This window comes from Mytilus edulis, chromosome 10 (assembly GCF_963676685.1).
Source record: "Mytilus edulis chromosome 10, xbMytEdul2.2, whole genome shotgun sequence".
NCBI lineage: Eukaryota > Metazoa > Mollusca > Bivalvia > Mytilida > Mytilidae > Mytilus > Mytilus edulis.
This window is the reverse complement of record NC_092353.1, coordinates 10,488,731-10,501,571: the sequence shown is the minus strand read 5'-3', so window position 1 is coordinate 10,501,571 and position 12,841 is coordinate 10,488,731. Positions and strand designations below refer to the sequence as shown.

Genomic DNA, 12,841 nt, shown 5'->3' with positions numbered 1-12,841 from the left:
ATTTGTTTTCTCTCAATCGATGTATGACTTTTGAACAGCGGTAACTACTGTTGCCTTTATTGATTGCCTTGTTCAGTTTTTTGTTTAGGTTCGATTTGCATAAAACTATGACAGCCTAATTTGAATGAAACCACGACTAGTAGTTTTTAAGCCTGCAATTTTTGCTGGCAAGGATTTGACTGTCAGTGGCACACAAAGCAGTCTTTTCCGTGTTTGCCGGCTCGTATCTTTCCTCAAGCATTCGGAAAAACATCCAAGTAAATTTCACTCGTTTTTTCAACTTCTTTTTGAATAACCTCAGGTCGGAGACTCCATTCCTGTAGCAAAAAAGTTGGGTTCAAAAATCAGCCAAATTCTTTGTCAGATTTGCATTTTGGCCACAAGAATAACGAAATCTCTGTCATTTTACTACCTTAAGGCTGAAACTTTGTTGGATACCCAAGGTGACAAAAAACGGCATTAATTGGTGTATATAAGACGTGTATATATTTGTTTAGGGGCCAGCTGAAGGACGCCTCCGGGTGCGGGAATTTCTCGCTACATTGAAGACCTGTTGGTGACCTTCTGCTGTTGTTTTTTTTCTATGGTCGGGTTGTTGTCTCTTTGGCACATTCCCCATTTCCATTCTCAATTTTATTTTATTTTACATTTTCAATTTTGGTGCGTCATCTGTATAAAAGGGCTCAACTGTTGTATGTTTCAAAAACAATAATCAAACTTATTCCGTGATACCCTTAAATCAAACTGTAGTCATGAAATTATTTGAGGATATTTGGAGGTCCTGAAATATATGATTATGGAGCTCTATAAATATTAAGGATATTCGGAACCTTCTAAATTATAGCATTTTTTCAGGTCTTTTGTTAAGGACCTGAAATATATAAGGATATCACGAAACCAATGAAAGGAGATCCTAAAATATTAAAGGCGGTTCTCAATGTTTTATGGATTTCCTGAATTCGAATTATGGAGCTTTGAAATACACTAGTTTTGACTAGATCCGTGCCTTGTACCATTCTAGTTTTTAGGACATATTTTTCATTAAAGATAATATTTAATTAAATGCAAGGTTGAGTTAAAACAGAAAGATCGATTGACTTGGGTTTGCTTAACTTCCAATAGCAAATATTTCACCCATAGTCGGGACGAGAGACCGAAAAAGAGCAGAGATTTTATAAAATTATGTAAGACATGCATAACGGATAAAAGTATTTTTATTTAAGATGTTAAGAGGTACAAAACCATCAATCATATATAACGCCAATGAATTTTATGGAGAATTGACGTTACAAAATCAATAAACACATCAAAATCTAATTATTTGTTTCAGTTAACGTAGTCGAAAAACTCATTTGAAAGACTGAATTAGATGTTATCTCAAATAGAAATTAGATGATGATTTATACGTTATGTTTTGATATCCCTAGCATTATTTAACACTGGTCTTCACTCATACAGCGTAGATTAAGTGAAACTATTTCAAAAACAAAATTTATGTGCGAAGTTATTTAAATATTTATGAGCAAACAAAGACAACATTGAAAAATATTTGTTAAAAACAAGTTTGTTGAATTTTCTATGTTCGCGTCTGTCTCGTGTGTCTTTGTATCTCATTTTACGGGTACCTCCTTTCCTTCACAGTAAACCCGTGTTTATCAGGTTCAGTGTATCTGTCTATCATATCATCAGCAAATGGAATTTTAAATTTACTATGACACTTTACTGAATATCAAATGCAAAACTTCAATGTTGATTTCTTTGGTAGCGTAAATCATCTAGGTCAACGCCCCTTGCTTGATTTTTTTTCTCTGTGTTTGTATTTATCACTATTAGCGGAAAATAAATGAGACATTTATGGCTGAAATCAAACCAAGATGAAACAATCCTTGTATGTTCTATGGATTTTATATGTGATATGTATTATGGTTCTTTTGTTTAACGTTGCAGGTAAGATGGTTTATATTACAGCTAAGTAATTGTATATGGTTGATGCAGTTGTTATTTTGCTGAAAAAAGATCTATGCAATTTTTACGAAAATTAAAAATCAAATTAAGAACAAATATAGATTCGTTAAAGACAGACTGACCTTGTTTAAGTCTTTTTTGTATTTTATTTTTTCCTGATTAGGTTACTATATTTGACAGTTTGTTAGATTTGTTTTCGCATTAGGCCAACTTAACACATTTTTAGATGATGTTTGCTCTTATATCCTTTCTTAGCATTCTATCAATTGTTACGTACAACGATCTGATAACTGTTATATGTTGGGTTAATTTAATTCTGAACTCTTATTTTTCTATTAATATGGTTGTTGATTTTATCTATTTTATATTTGATGTTTATATGTCCATGTACACAGACACCCAGTAAAACGACAATATCACATGAATTCAAAACCAAGTAATACAAGTCGATCTATTATGTTATGAGATCTACTATTGTCCTAAAGTAGACTAGTAAACTATTTGTGATCTAAAACGGTCGTATTGATCTCAACAACAAATATTAAGTCGTTTTCCTTATTTCGGTTAACATCATGACAAATCCACTGCGGTAAATTGACGACTGTTCATGCAGTTCGCTTGCAGTCAGGTAAGATCGGTGCAATCTTTATTCAGACTGTTCTGTAGCTGTACAAAGTGAGTGAAAAAATTATTGAACAGTAATTTGACTGCAAGTGAATTGCCTGAACAGCACTTATTGTATAAGTGATAATTTCGCCATTTCTTAAATGTCCACAACCTTCTTAAAGTGGTTATACAGGTTTGAGGTTGAGCTAGCTATATAACAAAGTTTAATCCACCGTTTTCTACTTAAGGAAATGCCTATACCAAGTCAGGACTTTGACAGTTGTTATCCATCCGTGTTTTGTGTTTGAGCTTTTAATTTTATCCATTTGATAACGGAAGTTCCGCTTTTAATTTTCTTGAAGATTGGTATTTTTGTTATTTTATTCTTTATGAATGATACCATCTCTGAAGTAACTATGAAATCACCGGGTTGATAATGTCTTCTGGCTTTTTTGTATTATCTTATCAATAGTTTAGAGAACGTACGTAGTGGATATAGTGTTTCTTGACGGTGATCTCCAATTCTGCATATGTTTTTTTACTCTACGTTTTAGCCGAGATCAGTGCGATAATAAAATATCCTTAATTTATAAAGACAAAATTTGACGCCTGAGGCTACGGAAAGATTGATTTGCAACTTAATATACATCTTATTGACGTCAGAGTGGATTAAATAAAGGCAACAGTAGAATACCGCTGTTCTAAAGTTAAAACACGTATAAACCAGAACGAAAAAAATCTTGAATAATGCCCATGGGTATAAGTTCAAGGTAAGCTTTAAGATCAGTAAATGTTTTTGAAAAGTGAATCACTGTAATGTTGAACTATAGGATACAAACACTACTGTTACCATGGCAACCCATTACTTCAGGTTCAGCCAAATACGTGTAAGAAATATGTGTCACGAATTACAACACTATACCCCTTTGATCTTCCCTTTACACACGTCACACAATTGTTAACGAATTTGACATATATAAATCTGGGTCATTTACAAGCATGATAAAAAAAAGCTAACGACACATGCATTGCATGCCTGAATGATATGGAACACATTCATGTATGTGCATTTGACTTTTGCATCTATTCAATGTGTGTATTTATTCGAGATATGCGAGGGAAAAGAGAAGTATCTGTCTCTTTGGTAAATTAGCAATAGTGATAAGATACGAACATTTGAAAATTTGCTTGTTCTGTTGTTTCTTTTATATTTTGCACTAGTTGACAATATTCGCATACAGTTTGATAATTTATGTATACCTTTCTGTGTCATTAATTCAAGCAGATCGCTTTAAATTGTAGTCTCTTAACCTTTTGGTCTATCTCAAGATATAATCTTGACCTTTTATCCCCTTTCTGATTATAATCTAGCGTTTCATTCAATTTTTGATTATAGTCTTGGCCTTTCATTGACTTTAAAACCTCCCAAATAGAAAAATAAAGACATAACTCGGTCTTCTGTTTACACGTTCTCACGACAAACATTAATGGTTTTTTAATTATATAAGAATAATTTTCTGCTTCTCATAAATATATCCTATTACTTCATTTCTTTGTAGAATGATGTGTTGTATAAATAAATATAAGGATTCCGAAAAATCTTACAAATGTTTTATTCATTTCATGGGTTGATCATCATAATCTGTAAATCAAATGACTTTGGTATCTTGGAAACAAATCAAGTTCACGTGCCTGTCCCGACTCATGAACCTCGGTAGTAGTATGACAGATGTAAAAGGTTTCTAGCATTCAGAGAATTTCTTTTAACCTTTAATATGAAATCAAATAGACATAGGAAAATCCAATTGAACGTGCTCGCTATCTATTTATCTCTATATTTATGTTAATATCGGGTTATATGAACGTTTGCAATCTTCGGAAGTCACCTCGATGATTAATTAGATGGCATGTAGACTAAATTACACACTGATACACATTACTGAGAACATGCTTTGTAAATTGCGCATTTTAGACTTTATAATTTGGATGTTGTTTTAGTATGTTATCAGTCAAATATAAGAAGCTGATTAAAAACCATGAACATGAATCTGACAGCTGATGACCCTCTAAAGACCATATGTTGACATCTAGCTATACTAGTTTGAGTGTGTGATGCTTTGTTGCTGTCCGAAGGACGTAAATTATAATTTATACGTTTATTCACAATTGTAACCAATGAACTTGGAAATACATTCACTATTATTTTCTTTTATTATTTATTTCGACTTTCATTCAAAACTAGACCTACATCATTTTTATGTCTGCAGTAATGTTTATTTTCATTTTTCTTTCATTAAACTCATACAGTCGAATTATCTTATAAGTCAGACAAAGAAAAACAAAATGAAATTCCTTTTTCTTAGACATACCCCGTATGAAATGAAATAAATGCTTTATATGTTGTAATTGAAATATTATCATCATGGAGAGAAGTGCACACTGTTTGAATATAAATAAGTTTGTTCTAAACGAGATCCATTCCCGTCTTTTTATTTCTTTCTTAGTGACTAACTACCCGAATCCAATGATAAATTATATTCTATTTCGTATAACAGATTTGAATCTTTCGGGGACACCTGTCACATTTTTTTACATCGAGATGTAGTATATATAATGTAGGACATGTAAACATTAAAATTGAGTAAAGTATAAATAATGTATCGCTTATACATCACTGCTGACGGTGTAATGGTATAACACAAAATACAATAGTAAAGTTTCTTTTAAATTGTTTAAAGAACATGATACTTGCAACGCAGTTTACGACCACCAACCTTGGCTTCTTACATTACATGTAACCTGGTATTATAGAAAGCTGTGTTTTGTATTATAGATTGCTGTAATTTGGTATTATAGATTGCTGTATTTTGGTTTCCCTTATATCGTTTTACTTCAATACATATATCCTGTTGATTCTTTCATTTTCGCTTATTGATATTAGCGTTTCCTTACGTGTTCTTAAGTGTACCCAAAGGAATGGCTAAAATCAATAAGCGAATTTGATTTAAAGAACGAATCAACAGGATATATGTATTGAAGTAAAACGAGTACAAAGTAAAACATAGATAAAACAAAAAACATCTAAGAAACATGTACATCGGAAGTATCTAAGGTCAATCTTTTTTTTCTATTATCTAAAATCTGATTTATTGCACTTTTGCTGTTATAATGAATACCATGTCTACAACATTTGACAGGGCACCCCTGTAGTGTTAGTTTTACTGCACAAACAGGGAGACTGTTCAGTAAATTAATAATAATAATAAATGGTTAGATTTACATTCTATGTATCAATATTATGTATAGAGAATACTACAGAAATTAATTTCCGGAAAAAATTACATTCGTGAACCGCTTTGACTCTGTATATGCTAGTTGAGCTGGTCATGGCCCCTATTGATCAACGATCACACGATGGAGGAAATTTAATCTTAAAGGTTTTCTTCCATCTACATATTCAAGCGTAAAAAGATGAAAGAAAACTTTAAATAAAGGCAACAGTAGTATACCGCTGTTCAAAATTAATAAATCGATTGAGAAAAAACAAATCCGGGTCACAAACTAAAAATAAACACATCAAGTATAAGGGGAAAACTACGACACAACAAAAACACCACACTAAAATGTAACATACACAGAAACACAACACTAAAATTTAACATACACAGAAGCGAACTATGATATAACAATGGCAATTTGTCTGACTTGGTACAGGACATTTTAAGAGGGAAAAAAATGGTCGGTTAAACCTGGTTTTGTGGCTAGCCAAACCTTCCGCTTTTATGGCAATGTTAAATATAAGATTGACTTTAAATACTTCCAATGTACATGTTTCTTGGATGGTTTTTGTCGAGCCTTCGACTTTTGTCGAAAAAGCGAGACTAAGCGATCCTACATTCCGTCATCGTCGGTGTCGTCGTCGTCGGCGGCGGCGTCCACAAATATTGACTCTGTGGTTAAAGTTTTTAAAATTTTAATAACTTTCTTAAACTATACTGGATTTCTACCAAACTTGGAAAGAAGCTTGTTTAGGATCATAAGATAGTATCCAGAAGTAAATTTTGTAAAAATAAAATTCCATTTTTTCTGTATTTTATATATAAATGGACTTAGTTTTTCTACGGGGAAACATTACATTCACTCTGTGGTTAATGTTTATGAAATTTGAATAACTTTCTTAAACTACTGAATTTCTATCAAACTTGGACAGAAGCTTGTTTATGATCATAAGATAGTATCTAGAAGTAAAGTTTGCAAAAATAAAATTCCTTTTTTCTGTATTTTACTTATAAATGGACTTAGTTTTTCTGCGGGAAAACATTAAGTTCACTCTGTGGTTAAAGTTTTTAAAATTTTAATAACTTTCTCAAACTATCCTGGGTTTGCACCAAACTTGGTACTTTTGTAAAAAAAAAAATCCATATATAAAAAAGAAGATGTGGTATAATTGCCAATGAGACAACTATCCACAAAAGACCAAATGTTTTCCGTATTTTACTTTTAAATGAACTTAGATTTTTATGCACTCTGTTGTTAAATCTAAAAAAAAAAATTTCTTATACTATTTTAAATTAGTACCAAACTTGGACAGAAGCTTGTTTATGATCAAAAGTTAGTATCTAGAAGGAAATTTTGTTAATATTTTGAACCTGTGTATTGTATTTTACTTATAAATGGACTTAGTTTTTCTTCCAGTTAACATTACATACAGTCTGAAGTTAAAGTTTTTAAAACATTTATTAGATTCATAAACTATCCTGGATTTTTACCAAGCTTGGACAGAAGCTTCTTACAATCAAAAGATAGTATCAAGAGGAATATTTTTATTGATTTTTTTCCTCATTTTTGTTAAGCCTGCGATTTACAGCAAAAGTAGGCGAGACACTGGGTTCCGGGGAACCCTTACAATTTTTTGTTTTATTTTATGTCATACTTTGAGTTTATTGTCTAATCCCACCAATGAGAAATAAGATGTCGACATTTTTTATACCAAATTCAGAAAGATAAATTATACTTTTGCATTAACATGAAAATCCTCAACGTGTACGAATTTGTATTATTTCTGTTTCTGTTTTATGGTATTCTTCCATCTTTCCTACCTCATATATGTCAACCTACGACATGATATTAGTTATGATAATTGTTATCATATATCATTATTTTAATAATTATTATTCATGAATTATCAGGAGTAAAGACAGAATATTAAAGGTCAATTTCAAGTCTTACTATGGAAAAGCATATGAATATTCAAATAACGAAAAAAGCTTGAATAAACAAAACAATATTATTTTCCAACATTTGACAAATGAAGTTTTTAATATTATTCATAGCAGTATCGGAGGTCCACCTGAGATTTATAAAATACACAGTAAGAAAGTTTATAATAACTGTGTATAATATATACATATTTTGATAAGATTTTTATCACATAGAGTTCTTTTCTGACAGTGTAATAACTTTGACAGCTGATTCTCTCGATATCACGTTAAAGTATTGTATAGTTGTTCTATATTGTTTTGTCTATCATACTATAAATCATTTTCGTGAAAAATTAAACATCTAAATCTACATGACCCTAAGTCATATAAATCTAATATGTTTTGTTAAGTAAATGTACGATGACCCCTTTTTGTGGTCGTATCAATAAAACATGATGTTATATATACATATAACTGTATAAGTATACACTTAGAGAACAGATAAACAAACTCATCAAAAGAGTATATATTTAATAGATGTGCTTTTGTTGTCTTGTCTTCGACATAAGTCGCTGTTGGCAAAACTAAATTATTACTTTTCTTGCGCCTGCATACGATGGTAACAATCTCTCTTCATACTCCAGTTTAATCAAGACTTTCGAGGAAATTGTGGTGATTTTCTCCTTCAACGATTCATTGTTTCCTGACTTTCGCCTAATGTTTTTATTCGCCTAATTATATTGGTCATTTTGAGTAAAGTGTGTGTTTATCTGTGGTTTAACATTAATATTATCCAAAAAGATATACAAGATGTTGTCTAAGTGCCAAAGAGACAACTCTCCATCCAAGTAACAATTTATAAAAGTAAACTATTATAGGTCAAGGTACTGTTTTCAACACGGAGCCTTGGTTCACACCGAACAGCAGGCTATAAAGGAACCCAACAAATTACTAGTCTTACCATTCAAACGAGAAAACCAACGGTCTAATCTATATAAAAAACGATAACCACTTATGAACCACATCAACAAAGGACCACTACTGAACATTTTCAAAAGCCAAAAACTTAATTTCCCTCTCAGATATATTGATTTTTTCTGATTGGGTTCCATTAATATTTCCTCCAGAACTAGAAATTTAAGAAACAACAGACACAACTTCATCTGCCTCATCCATGTTCTTCGAATTTGACAAAAACGATCATCTCATTACTAGAATCTTTGACAAACGAGACGATTTTAATTTTGAAATTATTAATTTCCCCCAACTTAGTATCAATATACCAATATCATCTGAAGATAATATACATTTCCAAACTCATTCGTTATTAAAGAGCTTGTGGCTGCAGACGTTATAAAACGCCACCAGTGTCTGAGCTTACAGTTGATCGATGAACCAGAGTTATGACAATGAACGTCTCGTCCTTTTTGTAAAAATGTTCATGCAAAGATACAAAGACTTAGTTGATAAATATTCCGTATTAGTTTTACAGATAAAAGAGGGACGAAAAATAGTACATGATAGTCTGTTGATTGTGATCTTTATACATATTACAGTGTACTTATATTTGTCTTTGTAAATTATTAACCTTTACTGTTTAGTCCGTTTTGGTATTATCCTTTATGCGTGGCTCGGTACTTATACATCCCGTCAATGTGTTGTTGTGCTGTGGTCATTTTTTGTATTTGTCTTTTATTTGTGCTTTGTCTATATGCTATCATGTTTTGCTCTGTTGGTTTATTTGTTTGTTTTTATAATGATTAAGATTATAACATGATGTTAACTGCTGTACCTCTATTTTGAACAATTTTTTTCTATTAAATCTGTTTGTTTGTACACACAGTATTTACAATAAAAAGGAATTTTAGGCGATTGTCATACAAGTGAGAAGTTTAGCTAGCTATAAAACAAGATTAAATGCACCATTTGTTTACATTAGGAATATGAAAGCTATCTTCAAATTGTTTGATGTGTTTTAGTTTTTGATTTTGCCATATGATAACAGAATTTCTGATTTAAATTTTCCTTGGAAATCGGTATTATTATTTATACTATTTATCTGTATTATTAGCGCATCAAATACCTAATCGTCTTGAAAACATGGTTTGTTGCGCAAATTAAATATGTTTATTTGGCTGTAATGAAATACAAATTAGAGCTAATGTTTGAGATTAACCAATTGTTATATCACCTTGACCTAATTTGCAAGGTTAAAATTCGGTAAAGATAGAAATGAACATATACATCTGACTGGTCCATTTGATCGTTACCGCTGTGTCAGAGTTCTCAGTACTTTGATAAATATATTTTAAGGATAAATTGGTGATCAAAGTGATTAGTTTGTGCTATTATTTAAACAGTTTCAACACACCAAAAAATCAAAATACCACTTTTATATTTCAAAGGACAGACCATCCATATGTCTTACACATGCTTGTTTATACAAGGTTAATATTTTTGATTCAGATGTAGAAGGACGATGCAAAAGTCACACGACGACCCCTGCACCTACAACTACCACCACAATTCCTAGACCAGGTAGAAAATAAGGTAAGTTACAATTCCTTGACCAGGAAGAGATAATTAATCATTTAGTCTATATATCTATCAACGACATTATTACATAAAATCACACAATTACTGGACAAGTTAGATAATTAAACATAAGTTATGAAATTGAAAATGAAAATGGAGAATGTGTCATGGAGACAACAACCCGACCGAAGGCGTGCCTCAGCTGGCCCCTAAACAAAGATATGTATTAGTGCAGTGATAATAAATGTCATACTAAACTCGGAAATATATAAATGAACTAAAATTAAAAATCATACAAGACTAACAAATGCCAGAGGCTCATTACTTGGGACAGGCGCAAAAATGCGGCGGGGTTAAACTTGTTTTTCTTGAAATCTACCCTACCCCCCCCTAACCCCCACCAACCTAATACGTCTATCCAATGTACAAAAAATAAACACACAGCAATACGAACACACAGTTTAAAAGAAGTCCAAGTCCAGCGATGTCATAATAGGTAACAAAAGAAACTAAGCAAAATGAAAAAAATGCATTAATAAAAAAGGACTACTAGCAGTTACTGAAATGCCAGCTCCAGACTGGTTGAATGATTGAAAGATTATGTCTTCATCATATGAATATCAAGCACAATCCCTCCCGTTATGGGTCTATACCCATCGACGTCATTAGTTAAATAAAATCACTTCACCATTTCTGGACATGTCAGATAATTAAATTGAAGTTAGTCTATGTATCCATCCATGGCAATGCAAACAAATTTAACAGTTTAGAAATGTTATAATAGCATAACAAACACTATTTGCCATTAAAGAAAAACAATATCAGCTTGATATGATATCGCTGACTTAAACAACAACAATTACAATGTACTAATAATCTATGTTTAGGTCAAGGGTTTCATATATGAATAAATTTTTTTTATATTTTTTGGCAGGGTGCTGGAGAAAATGTGTAGTACAGTGCAAGGAACCCATATGAACTGCTGGTTGTGTTACATTTTTACATACTCACGTTATGTTTGTTTTGTTTCGATTGTCCTTTAATTAAAATGTTCGAGTAATATGTTATGTCTTTTAAAATTCGCACACATAACACATGAAAGCAAATTATAATCAGACAATTTTGCTGTCGTTATGGTATAATGTTACTCTTTATTATCTTTAACCATTTGACAGTCTTTTTTGTGCGTAATTTTTGCCCGAAAGACAGTGTTCGAAAACAAATGATATTAGAAACTTTTGAACATCATTCGTCTTTACTATATATTAAAAGCTTTTTTAACATTGAATCGCGGCTGTCATTCGGCTTATCTGTAAACAGTTGCACAAAAATGTCATTACATTGACATTGATGTGTGAACAAAACAAACAGACATACAAGGTTAAAAATGTTGAGTACAGAAGTCAACAGTTCTTTTACTGGTGATGCTAATTAATTGATTGAAGCGTGTGAAATCTTAATAAGAACATATTTTTTGGAGTGTAATTGACCTTCATCTCTATTTGAAAAAGCAATAAAAAAAATACTTACTCTTATCTATATACATAGTACTACAATGGAATTTCACAAAGGTAAATAAATAACGAATAGCGTTATCTGTTTATAAAAATCATTTCGTTTTCCCTTGAGAGCCATGAATGTTCATTCCTGACAATGTACAACGTTATTTCGAATAATAACGTTACCCGTTAGATTAAACCCATGAAAACATCAACCTTACCATTAGAATTTTTGGTTAAATAGCTTTTTTAGCAGTATTGTTATATTACTCTAGTCTAAGTCTGCTAAAACTGTACCTGAACTTATTATGGTAGATCACCAGAATTTGGGTCCTAACATTATTGTTATAATAAAATGTGTATTACTGATCGAAAATGTTATTTAAAATACACTTTGATAATATATTCAAAAGATATATTTCATTTAATATTTCTATCCGAATTTTATTCAGTGCTTCTCTTTGTATGTGTTTAACTGTCCTGTCTTTTAAACAATTACATGTTAAAAGTAGATCTTTGGTACAATGTTAGTACATTCACAAAATGAAACCTTATGCTCTACCATGTTTTATGATGCTTTTAGTTGTACTCCCATTGGAGTAACTAGCCAATTATTCTGTAAATCATATTCGACGTCTTAAAGTTAGATTATTGGGGTTTGATAACTTGCTTTTTGATGCATCTTTTCCCTGTTCCCTCTGTCTGATGAAAGAAATGTGTTATCAAAACTATAATGAGCCTAAATCCATCAACTGGAAATACGACTTCAAATACTGATAGATTCAGTCGAGAATTGTGCAAGGCAATGGACTAACGCGAGAAAGAAGACGGACGTAGATACTCTTCCGAATGGATTAAGGCTGTGAGTTCGTTGATACAAATCAGATATCGCCCCAAACAACAGCGTGTTTGTGTATTAATCTCATTACATAAACTGCTTGATAAATGAATTAGGTACTGACAATTCAGTTGGAAACTCGACTTATACCCTCACGACACATACCAAAGAGGAAGAACTGGATCTTCCTTCACTGT

General features: G+C 31.6%; 1 long non-coding RNA gene across 1 annotated transcript; it reads left to right on the top strand.

Moving 5' to 3' along the window:
* Positions 1-1,719: 1,719 nt before the first annotated feature.
* On the top strand, positions 1,720-11,369 carry LOC139493368 (uncharacterized). Its single transcript, XR_011656989.1, has 3 exons — positions 1,720-1,947; positions 10,239-10,322; positions 11,242-11,369. It is a non-coding gene; the product is annotated as an uncharacterized lncRNA (long non-coding RNA).
* The last annotated feature ends 1,472 nt before the right edge of the window (positions 11,370-12,841 follow it).